The sequence below is a fragment of the Choloepus didactylus genome, chromosome 17 (genome assembly GCF_015220235.1).
Source record: "Choloepus didactylus isolate mChoDid1 chromosome 17, mChoDid1.pri, whole genome shotgun sequence".
In the NCBI taxonomy this organism is placed as follows: domain Eukaryota; kingdom Metazoa; phylum Chordata; class Mammalia; order Pilosa; family Megalonychidae; genus Choloepus; species Choloepus didactylus.
The window spans coordinates 59,373,644-59,397,600 of record NC_051323.1 but is presented as its reverse complement, the minus strand read 5'-3'; the positions used below and the strand labels follow the sequence as shown (position 1 = coordinate 59,397,600).

Below are 23,957 nucleotides of genomic sequence, written 5' to 3'. Positions count from 1 at the left end.
GCGCCGCACCTGGCTGTGGGTGATGACTAATTGGATAATTTCCATGGAGTGTTGGCCCGCCCATTGGGTGGGCCTTGATCAGTGGAGCCATATAAATGAGCTGATGGGCAGAGGGAACTCACTGCAGCTGTGAGTGACGTGTTGAAGAGGAGCTACAGCCAAGAGGGACACTTTGTAGAAAGCACAGGAGCTGCAGATGAGAGACATTTTGAAGAAGGCTGTTGAAAGCAGACTCTTGCTCCAGAGGAGCTAAGAGAGGACAAATACCCCAAGAGCAACTAAGAGTGACATTTTTGGGGAACTGCAGCCTAGAGAGGAGTATTCTGGGAGAAAGCCATTTTGAAACCAGAACTTTGGAGCAGACAGCAGCCACATGCCTTCCCAGCTAACAGAGGTTTTCTGGACACCATTGGCCATCCTCCAGTGAAGGTACCACTTTACGGCCTTAAGACTGTAACTGTGTAACCAAATAAACCCCCTTTCATAAAAGCCAATCCATCTCTGGTGTTTTGCATTCTGGCAGCATTAGCAAACTAGAACAAGTGGTCTGCTGATTTCAGTCTTCTCTTTCTGGCAATGGAATACCAGGACAATTTGCCTGTCATCACTTATAAAGTTCTCCAAGGAGAGAGATTCTGTGAGGTTTCAGTTAATAGCCTGTGATCCATAAAGATTATTCATTATTTTTTTTAAAAATTAAAACCTCGTCCATCTTTTTCCAAAAGGGCAGCCTAATAAATGGGAACCCTAACTACAGAGGAATGGGGAAAAACAATGGAATAAGGAATCCTTGCTCTTCAACCAAACCCGAAACTCAGGAGGCCTAGAGAGTTGATGCTGCATCTGGGAGGCAGGATGATGGAGTGTATGTTGAGGGCTGGCCTTACCTCAGATAGAGCCTCAGTGCAGTAAAGGAATGAGCAACCCCAACATCAAAAGCATTGACTTATTTGTGTACCAGGATTAGTCTCTTCGTGATGTAATTATTTCTTTTGGACATGCTGTTAGTTTGGTATTCATAAGCAGAAATGTAAGGAAGAAATGATATGAAGTATGTGTAATAAATTCACCCGCTTTCCTGAATTAGCTTGGAGATTGTGACTTAAGACGACGTATGACAAGTTGGGCTCTTTATGACCATTTATCCAAATTACGGTAAATCTACTAAGTTAAAACTTTGAGGGAGTCGGATGAAAAATATTCTTTTTTTTTCCATTCCCCTCTTTATAACAGCCAGAACAATCTAAATCACTGTTTAGATAAGGCAACTACTTTACAGGCCAAGAGTGAGAATTAAAACCTGTAAGGGGACACAACATACTTCCTTTCTGCCTGTTCATTCTCAGCAGGCTCTATACCTTATGGCAAAGGGCCTTTATTCAAATAGTAAGAGCTGTGCCTTGGTAATACAAATGGATTTCTCACAACATGCAGAAGTGCTTATAAATAGATAGGTTTCAGTCAACAAGTAGCTTATTCAGGCATGTGCTCAAATATAGTAGCTGCATTCATTAGACAAACATTCACACTAATCCCAAGACTGTACTAATAAAAGAGTAATCCCTTATGGGCTGAAGGTAATACTGGTTTGCTTTTAACTATTAGAGTCTTTTATAGACCAAAGCCTAATAATAATTGTTGCTGCATTTGGTTTTCAACAAGTGAACTTAAAAGCTGAGCTTATCTTGAAATTTTTTCTTTTCTTACTGTTTTTTTAATTGCAATAGCTTAGTGGACAAAGAAGTACTTTTTACTCTGGATATGCAGCCTGTAGCAAGCCAATTTAGAAATCAATTGGCTGTGCCTTTGTGTGTGTGCACGTGTGTGTTTTGTCATAGCTTTATGATATAGCACCTTCTCTTTCACACTGGTTAATGCAAGTATTTGCAGATTTTGTATTTTCTTTGACTTTATGAATATTTGCAAACCCTTAGTATAGTGGTTTGACTTTCTGTGGACCTTTTCTTCCTTGGGCTTGACTTTGTTCAACAAGGTCTTTAATCCCATTATTCAGAGCTAGCTGTAATTCACTCAGCACAACACTGGTAATTTTCCCTTGCCAGTGATGTCAGAACTCCTTTCCTCTTTATTATTCTGACTTCTTATAAACTGCAGTGACCTGTGAGTCAACCACACCATCTCTGGGCCCTGCCCCAACATTGTGATCTATGAAAAGAGAGTCCTGCCAAGGACTAAGAAGTGGAAAACTGATATTATTAAAGTGGTCTTCTGAATGGTAAGTATCAGCCAGTTTGGAGTCTTTTGTGGTGTTATTGCTAGAAAGGGGGGTTGGGGGTGTGCATAAATCATGTTTATGTTAAGGAGCTAACCCAAGCACTGCTAACTTGTTCCAGACTGAGGGCTCCAATGGGCAGCAGTGTCTACAGGCATGTAGAAACGGCACACACTGCTGCTCACAGACAGGGAAGTGCTTCTTGAAGACTATTTCTGTGGGATCAGGAGGCCTCTCAACCTCTCTGGGCTTCATTTTCCTTATCCCTACACAACCTGTCAGTGATCCGTATTGCACAAGCGTGTTATAAAGATCAAATGAGAAGACGCATGTAGATGTAAATGAAAAAGTTTGATACACAATTTAAGATAAGAGTGTCTTAGAACCAAAATGACTATAGCTTTGATAATGCACCTTGTACACCCTTTTCTGTCCCCCAGTTGGGAGCCTGATGACATTCAGATCTGCTGGACCATGATCCTCAAGTGTTGTGATTCTCAGCATTTTCATTTTGTAGCAACCTTTTCCCATTTCTGGCTACCCCAAAACCTCAAAGAGACCTGGGCTGCAGATTGGGTTTGGGGAAGAGATGAAGGAAAGAAGTGTGGTTGGGTTTTATGAAGTGAAGGAGAAAGAAATTCTGTCATCAGGATTTCTCAGGCAGTAAGAAAAGGAAAGAGAAATGATGATAGGGAGGAATGGACAGAAAAAAAATGATAAAATAGGGAACTGACTGACTAGGATGAACTCAGTGGCTTCACCACTTCCTAAATGTGATCCTGCCTGAGCTGCTGAACCTCTCTGGGCTTCGGTTTCCTGAGCTATAAAATGCAAATACCAACCCTACACACCAGGCAGAACTGCTGTGCAGATCAAATGAGGTGACATATGTGAAGTATTTTGTGGGCAACTGCACAATCGGCTCTTGTTATGATGAAGAGACAGGGGCGTTATGGATGGTTTTGCAGGTCCCAGGGGCTGGTGGAGTCCTGGATGGGTACACCCAGCAAGCAACTTGGCTCCAGTTTCCTTAATCCCCACAGGGGCATAGCCCTATGATTTGGGAAACAATGCTGCAGAATTTCTTTCATTCTTCCCAGCGCCCTTATCACTACTCACTGAAATCAGTTTGGCCTATAGGATGTCTGGTGTCAGCGTTGATAAAAGCCGTCTTGGTATTTTAACAGCTGTCTGACCAAGAGACTTGCTTATGTCCTTACAGTTCTTTTTCACAAGAAATTTGTAACAGCAACAGAATCAGGGTGTGCTTCACATATGATGTTGATTTTCCTGACCATAATCAGCAGGACATAAGGGTTTTTTTTTTTCTGAATAGGTATGCCGTGAGTAATGTTCACCTCTCCCCTTTAAAAAAGTACGTGTATTCTCTATTCGTTGTCAAAAAAAATCTGAATACAAATAAGCAAGAAGAAAGAAATTAAAATCATATCTCACATCATGAAGATAACTATGTTAACATTTTTAGGTATATCCTTTGAGACTGTTTCTTATATAAATAAATATATCTGAGAGAGAAAGAGAGATTAGATGTTTGTTTTTACTGAATAAGTTTTTTTTTATTAAAACACATGAAAACAGGCCTGCCTTTAACAATTGTGGATCTCAGAGACAAGAGTACAAATGGAGGCCCAAGTGCCATGTATCTGAATACTTAAGAGTTATGAATCAAGCAAAGAAACTGTTAAATAAATTTTGTTTTATGCTTTTGTCTTGACAAATACTCCTTTAAAATGACCTGGAAGGCCATTTTTAATTCCAGACCAGAAGAGGGTAGTGCAAGGGAGAGCTGGCCCATCCTCAGCTCTGTCTGTTCTGCAGGGGCCTTGTGTCTGGCTGCTTCGCTGCATGGCTAAGATCTGTCCACCCATCCTCAAACAGCTCTACATGGCTATGCCTTGGGCCTATGAGTGCACAGACCAGAAGCCACTCCACTCCTAGGAGTACAGACTAGGGACAAGCCCGTAGAGGGCCTGGATGCAGGCTTTAGGTCTTTCGACAGGGACTCTGCTGAATCAGGTATCTGAGCATGGTCTAGAAAGTGGAGGTAGGCGAGGCTCTATGTGGGCATGCCCCTTGACCTCAAGGGCAAGGGGTACCTGGAGGAGTTACAGAGAAGGACCTTTAAAGTGAAAGATCCAGGGCAAAGGCCCTTCCTACCTGGATTTAAGGGTGGTTGTGGTGGTTTAAAGATGTAGATACCCCAGAAAAACATGTTCTTCAACTTAACCCATTCCTGTGGGTATGAACCCATTGTAAGTAGGACCTTTTGATTACATGTTACCCACCTCATTCAGGCTGGGTCTTAATCCTATTACTAGAGTCCTTTATAAACAGTATGAATGGAGAGAGAGGGAGAGAGGGAGAGAGGTGAGAGAGGAGAGAGAGAGCCATAGAAGCAAGAAGCTGAAAGCAACAAAACCTGGAAGAGAAGGGAGAGACCAGCAGATGCCACCATGTGCCTTGCCGTGTGGCAGAGGAGCCTAGGATCACTGGCAGCCAGTCTGGGAAGAAAGCATCGCCTTAATGATGCCTTGATCTGGACATTTCCTGGCCTTAAAACTGTAAGTGAATAAATTCCTATTGTTTAAGCCCAACCCATTTCATTATATTTGCTGCAGCAACCTAGGAAGTGAAAACTGATGGGAGAATGGAGTGAAGGAAACACAGATATAGGAGTTGTTGGGAGGAACACTCATCCCCCATTTCCTTAATTTTGTTTAGAAGAGAGAATTTCTGTTGCATATACCAGGAAGGTGAAGACTAGGAAGAAGGCTTCAGCCTCCCTCGACTTCCCATTTACTCCACGGGAGGAAGAGTGACTTATCTGATTGATGAAAGAGGGGGAAAGACTGGACAAGCTCAACTCCCTCTCCCTCAGGACTGCCTGCTGGAAGAGAGGTGCGTTCTCCTATCCCTGCTGTCCGTGAGATGAGCACACTTGAGTCGAAGCCCAGGCTTGTCCAAGAGATGGCTCCTCCCTCTGTTCTCCCTAATGGGGTAGTAATTCTGGATCAAGGTATCTGCCCTGTAGTCCCAGACTCTTCTTTGGGTAGATCAATCCAGGAGCTAGACTTCAGGAGAAAAATCAAGGATGCAAATTGTGATCACACTTCAAAATAATACAGCTGATATTTGGATTTCCATCTGTCTGAGCGCCGTGTCTATACCTCAGTTGGCTTTGAAATCAATTCAGGCAGGAGAGGGAGGTGTGACTAATTAGAGTCACAATTACTGAATTCAAACCCTAATTGTGTTCATTGGGTCCAATGTGGTGAACTTTTAACTAAGGCTATGAATCAGAATCACCTGAAGAATTAAAAACAAACAAACAAAAAAACAAAACTTGAGCATGTGTGATTCTGATACCTGTGTCTGAGAATTTCTGAATGTCATTGAGCTTCATAAACAAAAAATAATTTCTGTTCTACTATAGCATAAGCTGACTATAGAGTTTAAATGAAAAAATCCTTTGACTGTTAAAGCTCTATATAAAGCATTGTTTTTATTGGGAATTGTTATCTAGTATTCCTAATTACTATAATTATTAAATAATGTATATTTAGAGCAAAATCCAAGAAAATAAATGTCAGTTTCAGTTGGCAGCAATCTGACTGACTAAACATGCAAAGAAACCTATATTTAAAATAACCAAATACACTAGATAAAAACTTAAAAAAAAATTTTTTTTAATGAATGGCTGAATCGGTGGGAAAATAGGGAAATTCTTGGAGGCTGTAAAATATGAATGCAGAGAAGTAAATGGATGCTAAAGCTGGTATCTGCCCAAAACACATCTACTGATTCTGGGGAGCTAAATTTGGGTATTATGGGGCTGAGCATTCCTGTGGATGAGGGACAAAGCCCAGCACCCATCAGAGTGAGAAGTTGGATCAGGCACCTTCTGTGTCCAAGGCCGCCCTTAATGAAAAGAGTAACAATTCTAACAAAAACCCACTCCACAGAGGGAGACTGTTGGGTTACTTGTCCATCTCTGCCTTGGCTCTGGGCTGAAGGGAAAGAAAAAGAAAATGAAAAATCTCTTACCTGATAATTCCTGATCACAAGGCTGCCCTCATATTGGAATTTACACTTTCTTTGTGGCCTAAAAAAAGCAAGCCAGAAATTCGTTTTAAAATGATCCCACGTCAGCGGTGCCTACTTGATAGAGTAAACCTCTTTCGAGGACTGCACTTTAAACACGACCTCAATTTATTACTTCCAGTAAAGTCCAAAGGAATATGAATTCACAATAAAATATTGGATACACAGTAGACATGCCACCATGGGTAAGAATTGGTTGAAACAAACAACAGAATCAGAACTGTAATAAAGACCATTGATGTTGGAGTTATTAGATAGAGAATATAGAAAAAGTACATTTTATATGTTTAAAGAAATAAAGCACAATCCAATTTGAACATAGAAAAGTATCAAAAAAGTTTCAGAAAAAGTTGAAGCAGCACTTCTGGAAATGAAAGATCTAGCAAGTTTATAGAAACCCAATAAATGGTTTAAATCAGGGCCTCCTACCTTGACAGTATTTACATTTTGGGCCAGATAATTCTTTGTTGGAGGGGGGCAGCTGTCTTGTGCATTTTAGGATGTTTAACAGCATCCCTGACTTTACTGACTAGACACCCATAGCACCACAGCCCCAGTTGTGACAACCAAAATTCTCTCCTGCATTGTCAAATGTCCCTTGGAGGACAAAAATTGCCCTCCTTTTAGAACCGCTGGGTGAAACAACAGATGAGACAGAAAAGAAAAGAGAATAAGTGAAAGGAAGGATCTGAAGCTATTGTAGCACATTTTATATTAAAAAGGGGGAAAAATAAATGAGAAGTTAGGAGTGATGGAGGATAGAATTCCAAAAGATATTTAATAAAGAAGAGGAATTTGAAGATATAACAGCTGAAAATTCTTCAGAATTGATGAAAATTACCTATTCTCAAATTCAGAATGTCCATATAGATTTTTAAATCAACTTCTCAATTTAGACACACACAGCATGCAGGGATTTTGAAAATGAAATTTTAAAAGAATCATACCATTTATAAAAGCATAAAAAATCCTAATACTTAGGAATCAGTCAAAAAATAGCAAATACCATCACAGAAAACTATAAAACACTATTGAGAGAAATTTTTCACGTCCCTAATAAATAAATGGTGAAAAATACTATTCTTGAGAATTCGAAAACAATATAGTAGAGATGTCAGTTCTCTCCAAATTGATCTGTATAGTCTATATAGTCTTGATCAAAACCCCAGCAGGATTTTTATAGAAATTGAAGATCTGATTCTAAAATGTATGTGGAAATTCAAGAGCTGAGAATAGCAGAAACAATTTTGAAGACCAGAGTTGAAGGACTTACACAACCAGATATCAAGACTTCTTATTTAATTACAGTAATTAAGACTGTGATATTGGTGCAGTAATTAAGATAGTGTGATATTGGTGCAAGAACAGAATTGAAAATCTAGAAATAGACCTGCACGTGTACGGACACTTGGTTTATGACAACGTCAGCATTTCCCAACAGTGGAGAAAGAATGATCTTTCTAGTAAGTGGTGCTGAGTCATTTAGATCCATACAGAAAAAAACAAATCTTGGCCCTCTATCTCACACCATATATAAAAATTAATTCCAAGTGAACTTTAGATCTAAATGTGAAACAATAAAGCTTCTAGAAGGTAACATAGGAAAATATCTTCTTGACTTGTGGGAGGCGAAGTTTTCTTGAATGAGACACAAAAAGCACTAACTCTACTGGAAAAAAAAACTTTTAATTGGACTATGATAAAGTTACTAACTTCTGTTCATCAAAAGGCACAACCAGGAGAAGGAAAATACAAGCTAAAGAGTGGGAGAAGATATTTGCAATATATATAACCAAAGAAGGACTATGTATCCAGAATGTTTTTTAGAAAGACTACAAATCAATAAGAAAAAATCAACAGCAATTAAAAAAAAATGGAAATTTCACAAAAGAGGAAAGCTAAGTGGCCAATAAACACAAAAATATGCTCAAACTCAGTCATCAGAGAAATGCAATTTAAACCACAATGAGATATGACTATATAGGCAGCAGAATGGCTTATATTATAATGAGTGTGTATACCAAGTGGCAGGGAGGATGTGGAGTAACAGCAACTCCTTTTTTTTTCAAATTTCAAAGAATGTTAAGCGTTACAGTTCCACCATTTCAGTTATTTCCTTCTAGCTGTTCTAATGCCCCAGCATCTAAATATATATATATATACACACACAAATATTTATACAAAGATTCAGTATTTTTAATCCTTTGTTAAATCCTATCTTGTCTGTTGCTACCCCTTCCTTTCGTTTAATCACTTTCTCCATCTTCAGGGGTGTCTAGGCAGTGAGCACCCTAATTTGTTCATATTAAAAAGGGGTGTCAACATTACAGGGAAGGGGATGCATCTGGTTGATGCTCTTAAAGAATCTGTTGCCTCTGGGTTTTAGGACTTGTCTGGAATAGGAACATTGGTGGATTTAAGCTTCTGAGAGATAAAACTTAGCAAGTGAATATTTTATAGAGTCTCAGATAGGGACCTAGGTATTTCAGGACCATTGTTGGTCAGGGCTTGGCATTACTGTGGCCATTTGTGGTATCTGGTGGGAGCTTGCATAAGAGTAACTCCCAGAAAGCCTCTTGACTCTATTTGAAATCTCTTAGCCACTGTAACCTTATTTTGTTACCTTTCTTTTCCCCCTTTTTGGTCAAGAAGGCATTTTCAATCCCTTGATGCCAGGGGCCAGGCTCATTCCTTGGAGTCGTGTCCCATGTTGCCAGGGAGATTCACTCCCCTGGGAGTCATGTCCCACGTAGGGGGGCTGGTAATGAATTTATTTGCCGAGTTGGGCTTAAAGGAAAAAGGCCACATCTGAGCAAAACAAGAGGTTCTCTGGAGGTGACTTCTAGGCATAATTAAAGGTGGGCTCAACCTCTCCTTTACAGCCATAAGTTTCACTAGAGCAAGCCTCAAGATCAAGGGTTTGACTTATTAAGTGGGGGGGGGGGGTCCTAATTTCACTTAATATATATTCTATCCCAAGATAAATGATCAGTTTCTTACATTATCTCCACTTAGTTGTACAATCATCACTCTCAACTTTAAACAATTTTCATAACACAAAACATCCCAAAGCTCTTAGCCTCTAATTATTCATCCCTAGTATTAGTGTAGTACAAGTAAGGTATTCCTATTAAATATAGTCAATAATATGTAACGGTTAGTTTTTCCATATACCACTCTGTTGTTAACTCTTTGTAACAGTGTCATATCTTAGAAGTATATCATGCACTTTCTTATTTTGTAGTGCTAATCTGTAGGATACATGCCTTTAAACAACCACTTTCAATCATGTTTGCCTTATAATGTGGCACTGATACTTACAATCCCATTAATGAACAATCATCAGAGCAACTCTTAAACATTGCTGGTGGGAGTGTAAATTTGCTACAACCAATCTGCAAAACAGTTGGACAATATCTGCTAACTTTGAAGATATGCATGTCTTATGACTCAACAATTTTACTCCTAGTTGCTTACACACACACACACACACATATGCACGTATGCACCAGAAACTCAGACAAGAATGTTTATAACAGCATTACCCATAATACCACCCAAATGTAAATAGTCCAAATGCCCACCAACAAATACATGGTGGGATAGCCATGCAAGGGAGTATAAAGTGTCAATGAAAACGAATTTACTCCAGCTACAGCAGTGCAACAATATGGGTAAATCTCTCAAACATTATATTTAGCAAAGGAAGTCACACATGAAAAAATGCTTACTGCATGTTTCATTTATATACTAGAGTTCAGAAAGCAGATGCAACTAAACTGTATTATTTCATAATGCATGCTTAGGTGTTAAAACTAAAGAACCGCAAGGGATTGATTACCACGAAGAGAAATAGGTTAATGGTTACTCTTGTGGGTATGAAGGAGTGACGATTAGGCAGGTGCATGAGGGCCTTCTGGGATATGCCAATATATTTATTAAGCTGGGGCATGGTTAACATGGTCCTTTTGCCAAATCATTAAGTTATACATTTTTGTTTTGTGCATTTTTCTGAATGTGTGTTAAAAGGGTTAAAAACAGTAGGAACAGTGCAGTCACTCTTCAACAACAGGGTGTCTGCTTCCTCCTTCTTACCTCTCTGTTTTTTCTTCTTTCTGAGGAAATCTGATCCTCTCTTCAAGTAATTTTCCTTGCAAGTCATAAAATTGACTTGAGAACACGTACTGCTTTTTGAGGTGAGCCTTGGCAACACACACCCAAATGTACCCCCATGTAACTTAACTCCCCATCCATCCCCACCACCAAACATGTCCTTAAACAAAGTATAGCAACATTTTACTTATGTAAATGTTAACTCCCCAACCATCCCCACCACTTGGTGGTTGTACCCTAAGACAAAAATGTCTATAATTTGACACTATCCTCTACAGTCTTTTTCTTTTATCTACTATAGGTAAGAGCCTGTGCTTCTCCCCATTGCTGTCTGGATAAAGGGTGGGCTCATAACCTAAGGGGACTGTGCCAGCATTTCGTCGCTGACCAAGGGTGGCCATCTTGGTGGCCAAAGCCAGCTTCTCACATTTCTTCTTGAAAAGCACGGTGTTGACATGTTTAATATCCTTGTGGCATTTCCTCTGGACTTGGTAATCTGTTGGAAAAAGTCCCCATTGATGCTCAAAGGCCAAGTTGAATAGCAAGAACTCTGAGTGGGGTGGTGATTTCCCTCTAAGTTGTAATAGGAATCCTGACAGGCCAGTCCTGGCAGGATCTGCACACCACCCATTACAGGGAGAGCACACACGTGTGCCTGGATGGCCTGTGAACGCAGGAAGTGAAGTCTCACCCACCACTGCAGAGGGAATGATAAATCAAAACCCAGCAAACTACAAAACAACAAAAAAAGATAATCCTAAAGTCTTAAGCTTTTCTGGAAGAATTCCAAAAACGCATATTTCAAGCGAATGTCTCAGGGCAACCCTAAATAAACTTATGACCTATAGATCAAAGACACTATTTTATTAGCCATCTCCTGACCCTGCCAATCCTCCTGTGCTTCTTTGTTACGTGCATGCAGATAAACCCTCCCCTGACTGTCTTTGCTTTCTTTCTCCCAGAATCACAAGAATTACAAATCAGCCCTGACAACATTTGGTTTCCCATCCTCAGGAATGTGGCTGGTACATTCTTTATGTGAATAAAGTGGCAGTCCCAGGAAGGGATATGAACCAGACCGAATGAAGAATATCTTATTTCATCTGCACAGAACAAAAGAGTGTCTTTCCTTTCCCAGTGCCTGTGCAAGATTGAAGACTTGAATGAAAACACACTGGCTGGGCCTAGACCCGAGAACGGATACACAGTCAGCCGGGCAAAGGGGTTCACCGAGGTAAGGGGGGCGCTTTCCCTCCCCCACGATTGTTCTTTTAATAGATTCCCGTCTTGCTAAGGGAGTAGTGATTAAGGCAGCATTGTTTATCTTTGACTGTAAGACTCCACCAAAATAAACTGCTTCCTTGCCTTGATAGATGCATTTGGGGCATGGTTATTTTTAAACGCTTTGAGTTTCTCCTAAGGCTTAATGACTCTATACTAAGAACATTGTGAACAAGACGGAAGGCCGCTGAGATGGCCCTCAGTGATTCTTGACCCTTGCTATTAATGACCTTATGTCATCCCCTTCCCTTGAGTGACTTGCTTCCAACCAACAGAATATAGCCACGTGGAAGAGATGTCACTTTTGCAATTAGGTTTCATAAGATAGTGACTTCCGTCTTGCTAGCAGACTCTCTCACTGGTGTCGATAAAGCAAGCTGCCATGTTGGGGAGGCCCATGTGGCAAGGGACTGAGGACGGCCCCCTGTCCAGCAACCCTCAAGAAGCTGAGTCTGGCCAACAAACTTTTGAGCTTAGAAGCAGATCCTTCCTCATTTGCGCTTTCAGTTGAGGCTCTAGCCCAGGATGCGCCTTGTTTGCAGCCTTGTGAGACAGTGTGAGCCCCGGACCTGGCCAAGCTGTACCTGGATCCTGCCCACAGAAACTAAATTGCTAAGTTTGTGGTAATCTGTAACACAGCAATAGATAAATAATAGATAACTAATACCTGTCACCTTTCTCTCCATAACATGTATCCTTAATATTGATCAAAATCACAAAATATATCTTTTTCAGAAAACTTTCACACTGTGATTTCTAATATGGTAGACTGACATGCAAATTAAATCAATGTACTTTGATTTAATATTGTATCAAAAGCACTCATCTCCTTGGAGAGTTATTTATGAACAACAAATCATGTAAGGGCAAGTGCTAAGCCTCTCTGCGGTCTAAAATGCAGCTCTAATTATGTCACACCTCTGCTTAAACCTTCTGGAGTTCTCCATGAAGCGCATAATCTTTGCTGTGACCTTCATAGTGTGACCCCAAACTACCTCCCCAGGCTTTTCTTCCATTATTCCATTTCCTGCTGGTACCTTATGCTCAGCCACAGGGATGGGACCTGGGCACCTTGTCCCTCCCCAAGTCTGTCTTCTCTCCAGCTGCCCTTCCTAGTGCCGTTCCCTCCCTCTGCCACCCCACATCCACCTCGTCAAGGCTACCTCTTCCATGAGGTTCCTCCCGGATCCCATACCCACCCCTACTTCAAGTGCTCCGTCACCCTCCTTTGAACCTCCACCCACGTTTGGCCTTGCTTAGGATACTTGTCTCTTCTGACCTTCATCCTACTTTTCTTCCTGCCTCTCCTCTGGGTTTCCCTTCTGTGATCTCCCATGTGAGAGAGAAGGTTCCACGAGGGCAGAGACTGCTCTTCATTCTCTTTGTGGCCCTTCCTCTATCTAGAAGATTGCCTTGGGCGAGTGAGGCACCCAACCACCCTCCTCACTTGACGGTGGAGTTGAATTAGTGAATGGCAGTGGGATGTGGTGCAGCACTTCCCAGATGGTGTTAATAGAAGTTACGACCAAAGCAGTTTGGGAAGCAAGGTGTGCCCTGTCCCTTCACGAAGAGTCCCATGGTTGAGTCACATCTCTAAGAAGTCCTGCAGTAGAGAACTGAGTGCACTCCCAGTCTCCAGCTCTGGCTGTCTGTGACGCTGTGATTTCAGGCAGGGGGTTTGGAAACTGCCTCTTCAGGCACCTGCAGGGGCCCTGCGCATTTAGAGCTCACCTCACAGTGGATGTGGCAGCACTTTTACTCTTTAGAGGCTGAGGTCACTTTGCGCTACAGTCTGCATTCAGTCCCCTGGTTTAGTCTCAGGTGACTCCAGGATGAATTCAATTGATGAGGCCACAACAGATACTCAAATCCTAAAAAGACAGATACTCCTGTTAGGTCTAAGCCACCTACATTGTATTTAGATGAGACCCTTGTTGTCTTGGAACTTTCTTCTCAGTGTCTCAGAGCCCGTAATGTCAAAATTTCAGGTTATTAGCGATTCACTTTTTTCACCCACCTTTGCCAGATGCAGTTCCATTTAATGATGTTTAATAGGCATTTGCTATGTGTTAGGCACTGTGCTGGGTACTTAGGTTACAAAAGTCAATAGTAAACTCTTCCTGCCCTCAAAAATTTATAGTCTGTGAATGACTCCAAGCATAAACAGATTGTTTTGATACCATTCCATGAGTGCTAAAACCTCAGTATGTGAGGATATATAAAGGAGGGTAAAGAGGGTGGGACATTTAGCCTAGAGGAGAAGGGAGGCCTAGGATGAGAGTTGAAGGATGCAGGAAAGTTACCCAGGGAATAAAGGTGGAAAAAAGAAAATCCAATTCAGTTTAGTTCAACAGATTTGTAGTTTTCTTAACACTTGCTATCTGCCAGCAACTCTGTCTGCCGGTCCTCAGACTCTCAATGAATGAGGCACACGCCATTCCTCCCAGGAGCTCAGCTGGGGTGGCAGGAGCAGAGGGCAGGTGAGGATCAGTTGGAACTGATCAACGCAGACGCCAGGGCTGCACGAGGAATTGTGGGCATAGGTCATGCTTTGGGTTTTTTTTTTTTTTTTTTTTTTTTTTAATCATCATTTTATTGAGATATATTCACATACCACGCAGTCATACAAAACAAATTGTACTTTCGATTGTTTACAGTACCATTACATAGTTGTACATTCATCACCTAAATCAATCCCTGACACCTTCATTAGCACACACACAAAAATAACAAGAATAATAATTAGAGTGAAAAAGAGCAATTGAAGTAAAAAAGAACACTAGGTACCTTTGTCTGTTTGTTTGCTTCCCCTACTTTTCTACACATCGATCCATAAACTAGACAAAGTGGAGTTTGGTCCTTATGGCATTCCCAATCCCACTGTCACCCCTCATAAGCTACATTTTTAAACAACTGTCTTCGAGATTCATGGGTTCTGGGTTGTAGTTTAATAGTTTCAGGTATCCACCACCAGCTACCCCAATTCTTTAGAACCTAAAAAAGGTTGTCTAAAGTGTGCGTAAGAGTGCCCACCAGAGTGATCTCTCGGCTCGTTTTGGAATCTCTCTGCCACTGAAGCTTATTTCATTTCCTTTCACATCCCCCTTTTGGTCAAGAAGATGTTCTCCATCCCACGATGCCGGGTCTACATTCCTCGCCGGGAGTCATATTCCATGTTGCCAGGGAGATTCACTTCCCTGGGTGTCTGATCCCACGTAGGGGGGAGGGCAGTGATTTCACCTTTCAAGTTGGCTTAGCCAGAGAGAGAGGGCCACATCTGAGCAACAAAGAGGCATTCAGGAGGAGACTCTTAGGCACAAATACAGGGAGGCCTAGCCTCTCCTTTGCAGCAACCGTCTTCCCAAGGGTAAAACTTATGGTAGAGGGCTCAACCCATCAAACCACCAGTCCCCTATGTCTGTGGTCATGTTAGCAACCATGGAGGTGGGGTAGGCGAATACCCCTGCATTCTCCACAGGCTCCTCAAGGGGGCACTACATCGTTTTTTTTTTTTTTTCCCTTGTTTGTCTTTTTTCTTTTTTTTTTTTTTTTAACTTTCCCTTCTTTTTTCAAATCAACTGTATGAAAAAAAAAGTTAGAAAGAGAACAAACATACAATAAAAGAACATTTCAAAGAGACCATAGCAAGGGAGTAAGAAAAAGACAACTAACCTAAGATAACTGCTTAACTTCCAACATGTTCCTACTTTACCCCAAGAAAGTTACATACTATAGCAACATTTCAGTGAACTTGTTCCTACTACATCCATCAGAAATTAACAGACCATAGTCATTTCTGGGCATCCCCAGAACGTTAAATAGCTTATCTGTTCTTCTTGGATTATTGTTCCCCCTTCCTTAATTGCTCTCTACTGCTAGTTCCCCTACATTCTACATTATAAACCATTTGTTTTACATTTTTCAAAGTTCACATTAGTGGTAGCATATAATATTTCTCTTTTTGTGCCTGGCTTATTTCGCTCAGCATTATGTCTTCAAGGTTCATCCATGTTGTCATGTGTTTCACCAGATCGTTCCTTCTTACTGCCGCGTAGTATTCCATCGTGTGTATATACCACATTTTATTTATCCACTCATCTGTTGATGGACATTTGGGTTGTTTCCATCTCTTGGCAATTGTGAATAATGCTGCTATGAACATTGGCGTGCAGATATCTGTTCGTGTCACTGCTTTCCGATCTTCCGGGTATATCCCGAGAAGTGCAATCGCTGGATCGAATGGTAGCTCTATATCTAGTTTTCTAAGGAACTGCCAGACTGACTTCCAGAGTGGCTGAACCATTACGCAGTCCCACCAACAATGAATAAGAGTTCCAATTTCTCCACATCCCCTCCAGCATTTGTAGTTTCCTGTTTGTTTAATGTCAGCCATTCTAACCGGTGTTAGATGGTATCTCATTGTGGTCTTAATTTGCATCTCTCTAATAGCTAGTGAAGCTGAACATTTTTTCATGTGTTTCTTGGCCATTTGTATTTCGTCTTCAGAGAACTGTCTTTTCATATCTTTTGCCCATTTTATAATTGGGCTGTCTGTACTATTGTCATTGAGTTGTAGGATTTCTTTGTATATGCAAGATATCAGTCTTTTGTCAGATACATGGTTTCCAAAAATTTTTTCCCATTGAGTTGGCTGCCTCTTTACCTTTTTGAGAAATTCCTTTGAGGTGCAGAAACTTCTAAGCTTGAGGAGTTCCCATTTATCTATTTTTTCTTTTGTTGCTTGTGCTTTGGGTGTAAAGTCTAGGAAGTGGCCTCCTAATACAAGGTCTTGAAGATGTTTTCCTACATTATCTTCTAGGAGTTTAATGGTACTTTCTTTTATATTGAGATCTTTGGTCCATTTTGAGTTAATTTTTGTGTAGGGGTGAGGTAGGGGTCCTCTTTCATTCTTTTGGATATGGATATCCAACTCTCCCAGCCCCATTTGTTGAAAAGACCATTATGGCTCAGTTCGGTGACTTTGGGGGCCTTATCAAAGATCAGTCGGCCATAGATCTGAGGGTCTATCTCTGAATTCTCAATTCGATTCCATTGATCTATATGTCTATCTTTGTGCCAGTACCATGCTGTTTTGGCAACTGTGGCTTTATAATAAGCTTCAAAGTCAGGGAGTGTAAGTCCTCCCACTTCGTTTTTCTTTTTTAAAGTGTCTTTAGCAATTCGATGCATCTTCCCTTTCCAAATAAATTTCATAACTAGCTTTTCCAAGTCTGCAAAGTAGGTTGTTGGAATTTTGATTGGGATTGCATTGAATCTGTAGATGAGTTTGGGTAGAATTGACATCTTAATGACATTTAGCCTTCCTATCCATGAACATGGAATATTTTTCCATCTTTTAAGGTCCCCTTCTATTTCTTTTAGTAGAGTTATGTAGTTTTCTTTGTATAGGTCTTTTACATCTTTGGTTAAGTTTATTCCTAGGTACTTGATTTTTTTAGTTGCTATTGAAAATGGTATCTTTTTCTTGAGTGTCTCTTCAGTTTGTTCATTTCTAGCATATAGAAACATTACTGACTTATGTGCATTAATCTTGTATCCCGCTACTTTGCTAAATTTGTTTATTAGCTCTAGTAGGTGTATCGTTGATTTCTCAGGGTTTTCTAGATATAAGATCATATCATCTGCAAACAATGACAGTTTTACTTCTTCTTTTCCAATTTGGATGCCTTTTATTTCTTTGTCTTGCCGGATTGCCCTGGCTAGCACTTCCAGCACAATGTTGAATAACAGTGGTGACAGCGGGCATCCTTGTCTTGTTCCTGATCTTAGAGGGAAGGCTTTCAGTCTCTCACCATTGAGTACTATGCTGGCTGTGGGTTTTTCATATATGCTCTTTATCATGTTGAGGAAGTTTCCTTCAATTCCTACCTTTTGAAGTGTTTTTATCAAAACGGATGTTGGATTTTGTCAAATGCTTTTTCAGCATCTATTGAGATGATCAATTGATTTTTCCCTTTCGAGTTTTTAATGTGTTGTAATACATTGATTGTTTTTCTTATGTTGAACCATCCTTGCATGCCTGGAATGAACCCCACTTGGTCATGGTGTATGATTTTTTTAATGTGTCTTTGGATTCGATTTGCAAGTATTTTGTTGAGGATTTTTGCATCTATATTCATTAGGGAGATTGGCCGGTAGTTTTCCTTTTTTGTAGCATCTTTGCCTGGTTTTGGTATTAGATTGATGTTAGCTTCATAAAATGAATTAGGTAGTGTTCCATTTTTTTCAATGTTTTGAAAGAGTTTGAGTAAGATTGGTGTCAGTTCTTTCTGGAAAGTTTGGTAGAATTCCCCTGTGAAGCCATCTGGCCCTGGGCATTTATTTGTGGGAAGATTTTTGATGACTGATTGGATCTCTTTGCTTGTGATGGGTTGGTTGAGGTCTTCTATTTCTTCTCTGGTCAGTCTAGGTTGTTCATATGTTTCCAGGAAATTGTCCATTTCTTCTACATTATCCAGTTTGTTGCCATACAGTTGTTCATAATATCCTCTTATAATTTTTTTAATTTCTTCAGGATCTGCAGTTATGTCACCTTTTTCATTCATTATTTTGTTTATATGGGTCTTCTCTCTTTTTGATTTTGTCAGTCTAGCTAGGGGCTTGTCAATCTTGTTGATCTTCTCAAAGAACCAACTTTTGGTGATATTTATCCTTTCTATTGTTTTTTTGTTCTCTATTTCATTTATTTCTGCTTTAATCCTTGTTATTTCTTTTCTTGTACTTGGTTTAGGATTGGTTTGCTGTTCATTTTCTAGCTTCTTCAGTTGATCCATTAGTTCTTTGATTTTGGCTCTTTCTTCCTTTTTAATATATGCGTTTAGTGCTATAAATTTCCCCCTTAGCACTGCTTTTGCTGCATCCCATAGGTTTTGGTATGTTGTGTTCTCATTTTCATTCGTCTCTATATATTTAGCAATTTCTCTTGCTATTTCTTCTTTAACCCACTGATTGTTTAGGAGTGTGTTGTTTAACCTCCAGGTATTTGTGAATTTTCTAAGTCTCTGATGGTTATTGACTTCTAATTGTATTCCATTGTGGTCAGAGAATGTGCTTTGAATAATTTCAATCTTTTTAAATTTATTGAGGCTTGTTTTATGTCCCAGCATATGATCTATTCTGGAGAAAGTTCCGTGAGCACTAGAAAAGTATGTGTATCCTGTTGATTTGGGATGTAATGTCCTGTATATGTCTGTTAAATCTAATTCATTTATCAGATTGTTTAGGTTTTCAATTTCCTTATTGGTCTTCTGTCTGGTTGATCTATCTATAGGAGAGAGTGATGTGTTGAAGTCTCCCACAATTATTGTGGAAACATCAATTGCTTCCTTTAGTTTTGCCAATGTTTCTCTCATGTATTTTGTGGCACCTTGATTGGGTGCATAGACATTTACGATTGTTATTTCTTCTTGCTGAATTGCCCCTTTTATTAGTATGTAGTGGCCTTCTTTGTCTCTCAAAACATCCCTGCATTTGAAGTCTATTTTATCTGAGATTAATATTGCTACACCTGCTTTCTTTTGGCTGTAGCTTGCATGAAATATTTTTTTCCATCCTTTCACTTTCAGTTTCTTTGTGTCCCTGTGTCTAAGATGAGTCTCTTGTATGCAACATATTGATGGTTCATTTTTTTTGATCCATTCTGCGAATCTATATCTTTTAATTGGGGAGTTTAATCCATTTACATTCAACGTTAAAACCGTGAAGGCATTTCTTGAATCGGCCATCTTATCCTTTGGATTATGTTTGCCATATTTTTCCCTCTCTCTATTAATATCCTTTATTGTACCCATACCGAATCTCTTTAGTACTGAACCTTTCTCCAAGTCTCTCTGTCCTGTCTTTGTTTCTCTGTCTGTAGGGCTCCCTTTAGTATGTCCAGTAGGGCAGGTCTCTTGTTAGCAAATTCTCTCAGCATTTCTTTGTCTGTGAAAAATTTAAGCTCTCCCTCAAATTTGAAGGAGAGCTTTGCTGGATAAAGTATTCTTGGCTGGAAATTCCTCTCACTCAGAATTTTAAATATATCGTGCCACTGCCTTCTCGCCTCCATGGTGGCTGCTGAGTAGTCACTACTTAGTCTTATGCTGTTTCCTTTGTATGTGGTGAATTGCTTTTCTCTTGCTGCTTTCAGAACTTGCTCCTTCTCTTCTATGTTTGACAGTGTGATCAGTATATGTCTCGGAGTGGGTTTTTTTGGATTTATTCTATTTGGAGTTCGCTGAGCATTTATGATTTGTGTATTTATGTTGTTTAGAAGATTTGGGAAGTTTTCCCCAACAATTTCTTTGAATACTCTTCCTAGACCTTTACCCTTTTCTTCCCCTTCTGGGACACCAATGAGTCTTATATTCGGACGTTTCATATTATCTATCATATCCCTGAGGTCCATTTCGAGTTTTTCAATTTTTTTCCCCATTCTTTCTTTTATGTTTTCATTTTCCATTCTGTCATCTTCCAGGTCACTGATTCGTTGTTCAACTTCCTCTAGTCTTGTACTATGAGTGTCCAGAATCTTTTTAATTTGGTCAACAGTTTCTTTAATTTCCATAAGATCGTCCATTTTTTTATTTAGTCTTGCAATGTCTTCTTTATGCTCTTCTAGGGTCTTCTTGATTTCCTTCATATCCCGTACTATGGTCTCATTGTTCATCTTTAGTTCTTTGAGTAGCTGCTCTAGGTGTGTCTCTTCTGGTCTTTTGATTTGGGTGCTTGGGCTTGGGTTATCCATATCGTCTGGTTTTTTCATATGCTTTATAATTTTCTGTTGTTTTTGGCCTCGTGGCATTTGCTGACCTTGATAGGGTTCTTTTAGGGTTTGTAGACCAGTTGAAGTCCTTATCTCTAATTTATCAGATCTACAGCTTCGTGGAGTACACTTTCTCTAAGTAACCAGCAGGTGGCGTCCACGAGCCACCTGTTCTCCACAAGCCAGATCTCCCCTGCTTAGCCTTTTTGGTGAGTGGGGGAGTGAGTCTTGTGGGGCCCAATTGGTGTCCCAAGCTTGCGTGTGTAGTTGGTGTTGCCTGCCCTGTATGTGGGGCGTGTTTCTGGGCAGTCGGGGAGGGGGGGTGGCCCTAACAATCAAATCTCCCTGATGATCCTAGAGTTTTAAAGCTACTGCAATAGTCTAATCCTTCAGTTCAGTCCTGCCACAGTTTGTCTCTGCCACTGACCCACAAGTCTTTGGTATTGGCGTATGGCTCCTGAGACTTGCAAGTGGGCCCCTCTTCCAGGCTGTGCACCCCGGGTCCTCTGTTGAGGGATGACTGTGCTATGTCGCAGGTGAGTGCCGTCCCCCCAGGGCAGTTCTGGGCTGCTGGGCTGTGTTGGGAGGCTCCCAGTCTGCTCAAATGATGGCTGAATGGGGCTCTGTTAATTCACACTGCTCCCCCTTCCCAGCTCTGGGACATTCAGCTGAGGTTGCAGGGAAGGCTAATGTCCACGCCCAGTTTTGTGGTGTGTGCCTGTTATTTGAAGCACTTCCGTCACACTGGGTTGTCTGGGGCAGCTCTGGGCTATGGGGCTGGCGATGGGCAGGAGTGTTTCCTGTCCACCAGGATGGTGGCTGTGAGCGGACACCCCCCTTTTCTTGGGAAGTTGTGTTGTTTAGTGAATTTTCTCAGCCACTGGATTATTGCCTTTTGTCTCAGAGCTCTCTTAGTTCTGCTCTTGACTTGACGTGCCCAAATTTCAATTCTTTGAAGCTTTCTGTATTGAGCTTCTTAGAGTAATTGTTTTAGAAAAAGCAAAAAGGATTTAAAAAAAAAAAAAAAAAAAAAACGGCCCTCCTCAGAGATCTAATGGGTTATTGAAATGCTAATAGACAAAGCAACCAGGGCCATTAAGGAAAAGTGCCCAGGGCAGAGAGATCAGCCTTGCTTCGGGATTTGCATATGCGCCTCAAGGCCTGATCTCCTCCCTTCCCCTTTCTGTGTTCACCAGAACTCCAAAAATCCTCTGCTTTTATTTTGGAGTTTTTCGTGTTGTTTTTTTTCTATGCCTGTCTCCTCTCTGCTGGGCTGGCTGCTCTCAGAGTCTCTGGTGTCTGGCCTCAGTCTATCTATGGTTGGAGTTTGAATCAGTAGAATGAGTTTCCGGTAAGAGCAGCCACTGCAATTCTCCCTTCTCCTTCCTGGAGCTGACAGCCCCTCCTCCCCCGGGACTGAGCCTGGCAGGGAGGGGCGCGGGTCCCCTGGCCGCAAAAACTTACAGATTTCGCTGATCTCAGCAGTTCCACGTTTTCATGAGTGTTGTATGAAGTATGCCCAAAGACAGATTGCTCTGTGGTGTCCAGTCCACGCAGTTCCTGGCTTTTTACCTACTTTCCTGGAGGAGTAACTAAAACATACAGCTCACCAGTCTGCCATCTTGCCCCGCCTCTCTGGGTTTTAATTTAAACACCATTTCTTCCCGTAAAGCCAATTCATTTTTAAGAGCCAACATCATTCCTTTGGGTGTCTTAAGCCTGTAGACCTAAGAGCTGTGAAGGTAAGAATTTCTGTCTGGTCACTGGTCACCTTCTCCTCCCTTTCTCTCTCTCCTTGTGCTTCCCCTCCATGAAGGAGGCTTTAGAAGAAAGGAAAGAGCTTGCCTCCTTGTGGGCTTGACGACTCTATTCCTAGGATTCATTTTGGAGGATCTCCTGGAAGGTGATAGCCGTAGCTGAGCCCCAGTCTGTGTCCATAGCTGGAAGACGCAGGGTCTTAGCAGTTGGGGAGGCGCGTGGTAGTCCCGGCTCTGCTGCTAATTATCTGTGTGTCCTCGAGCCCCAAGGCTCCAGGGGTGCTCACCTCACTGCTAAGATGGGCACAAACCATAGACTTCACAGGGCTATTCACGGCTTAACACTTAAATGCCAAGCACAGTGTCTTAAAGGCTATAATAGGTGCCTTATAAATGCCGATCCCCTCCCACTTTTGCTTTAAATCAGGAAAGCCACATTTTCTCTGAGTGTATAAGAAGGACACTTAGTTTTCAGTTGAGGCATTCAGCAATCAGGACCATTTATTTTAGCTTCTATGTCTGGATTTTTCTGATAGTTCTGATTACAATTAGGCTGTTCCCTTCTCTCTGTAGGGGTAATTGTTATGTTATTATACTTAATAGCTTATTCCACTGGGGTTCAGAAAGTTTATTCATTATATTTGCACCTGAAATAAGTGATTTGGGAATTTTTGTTTCATTCTTGGAGAACTCCATCTCTCATTTTCTTCTTACTTTCTATCTTAAGAAAGACGAGAGAGTTGGCAGTTTATATTGGCAGAACTGAGAGAGAACATAAACATGGGTGGAACATATATTCAGCAGTGGATGGAGATGTTAACATTTTTTGGCTTAAGAATCAATTTTCCTTTGCTAGCATACTCAGGCCAAGGAAGCACCAATTACTTCAGGACTTTCCTGGAGTAATTAATTCACCTGGCATGCCTTCCTCTCCTCGCTTCCTGTTGGCCCTTCCCAGTAACTTGTTTTTCTTTATTCCAAGGACATTTACTGAATTCCTGTTAAAGACATGCCCTGTTCTGGGGACCAGGATGAAGGTGGCAGGAGCAGGAGGAAATGGGGGAAACAGACGCGTCCATTCACGCCCTCCACTCCTTGTCTGAGTTTGACACATCTGTCCCATGTGTCTCTTGGGGGAGCCCCGTGGGTAGTGTGGGAAAGTAAAGGGAGAAGGAAAGGATCTGGGACCCTCGGGTTCAGTGGGGCTAACTCAGAGAAGTGGGGCAAGTGGGCACAGGTCCCACAGGACTGGACGTACAGTGCGGACTGAGAGGGGCCTACAGCAGGACCGGAAGGGATGGTGGGGATGGGGATGGGGGCTGGTGTTTAGGTCAGTGGGGTTGACATCTGGACGGCAGAGAGAAAGCCAGTGGTGAAAATGGCGGTAGATGAGGACAGCCTCTTCTTGCACATCTCTGCAGGTCTGACCCCTTTCTGAATCAGTTTAGCCGCAGATCATCATTTATGAAAGGATCAAGTGGGTCAGTTTGCAGCCTGGTACTGCACTCCCTAATCAGGACCGTACCAGAATCACCTGGGGAGTTTAAAAACAGAGACTCTGACTCAGCAGAACAGGAAGGGGCTGGCATTTTCCCCAAGAAACCTCTGGCTAGCGAAATAATGATGAGCAGGGGGAATAAGAGGTCAGCATCATCCCTGTTTTCCAGGACCTGTGCTAAATGCTTTA

At 41.3% G+C, this 23,957-nt stretch overlaps 1 long non-coding RNA gene across 1 annotated transcript in view; it reads left to right on the top strand.

The window, feature by feature from the left end:
* Positions 1-11,518: 11,518 nt before the first annotated feature.
* The window catches only part of LOC119512940, a 44,510-nt gene continuing 32,071 nt past the window's right edge, over positions 11,519-23,957 (top strand). The window contains exon 1 of the long non-coding RNA XR_005212488.1: positions 11,519-11,702. This is a non-coding gene — a long non-coding RNA (uncharacterized LOC119512940). The remainder of the gene's footprint in view (positions 11,703-23,957) is intronic.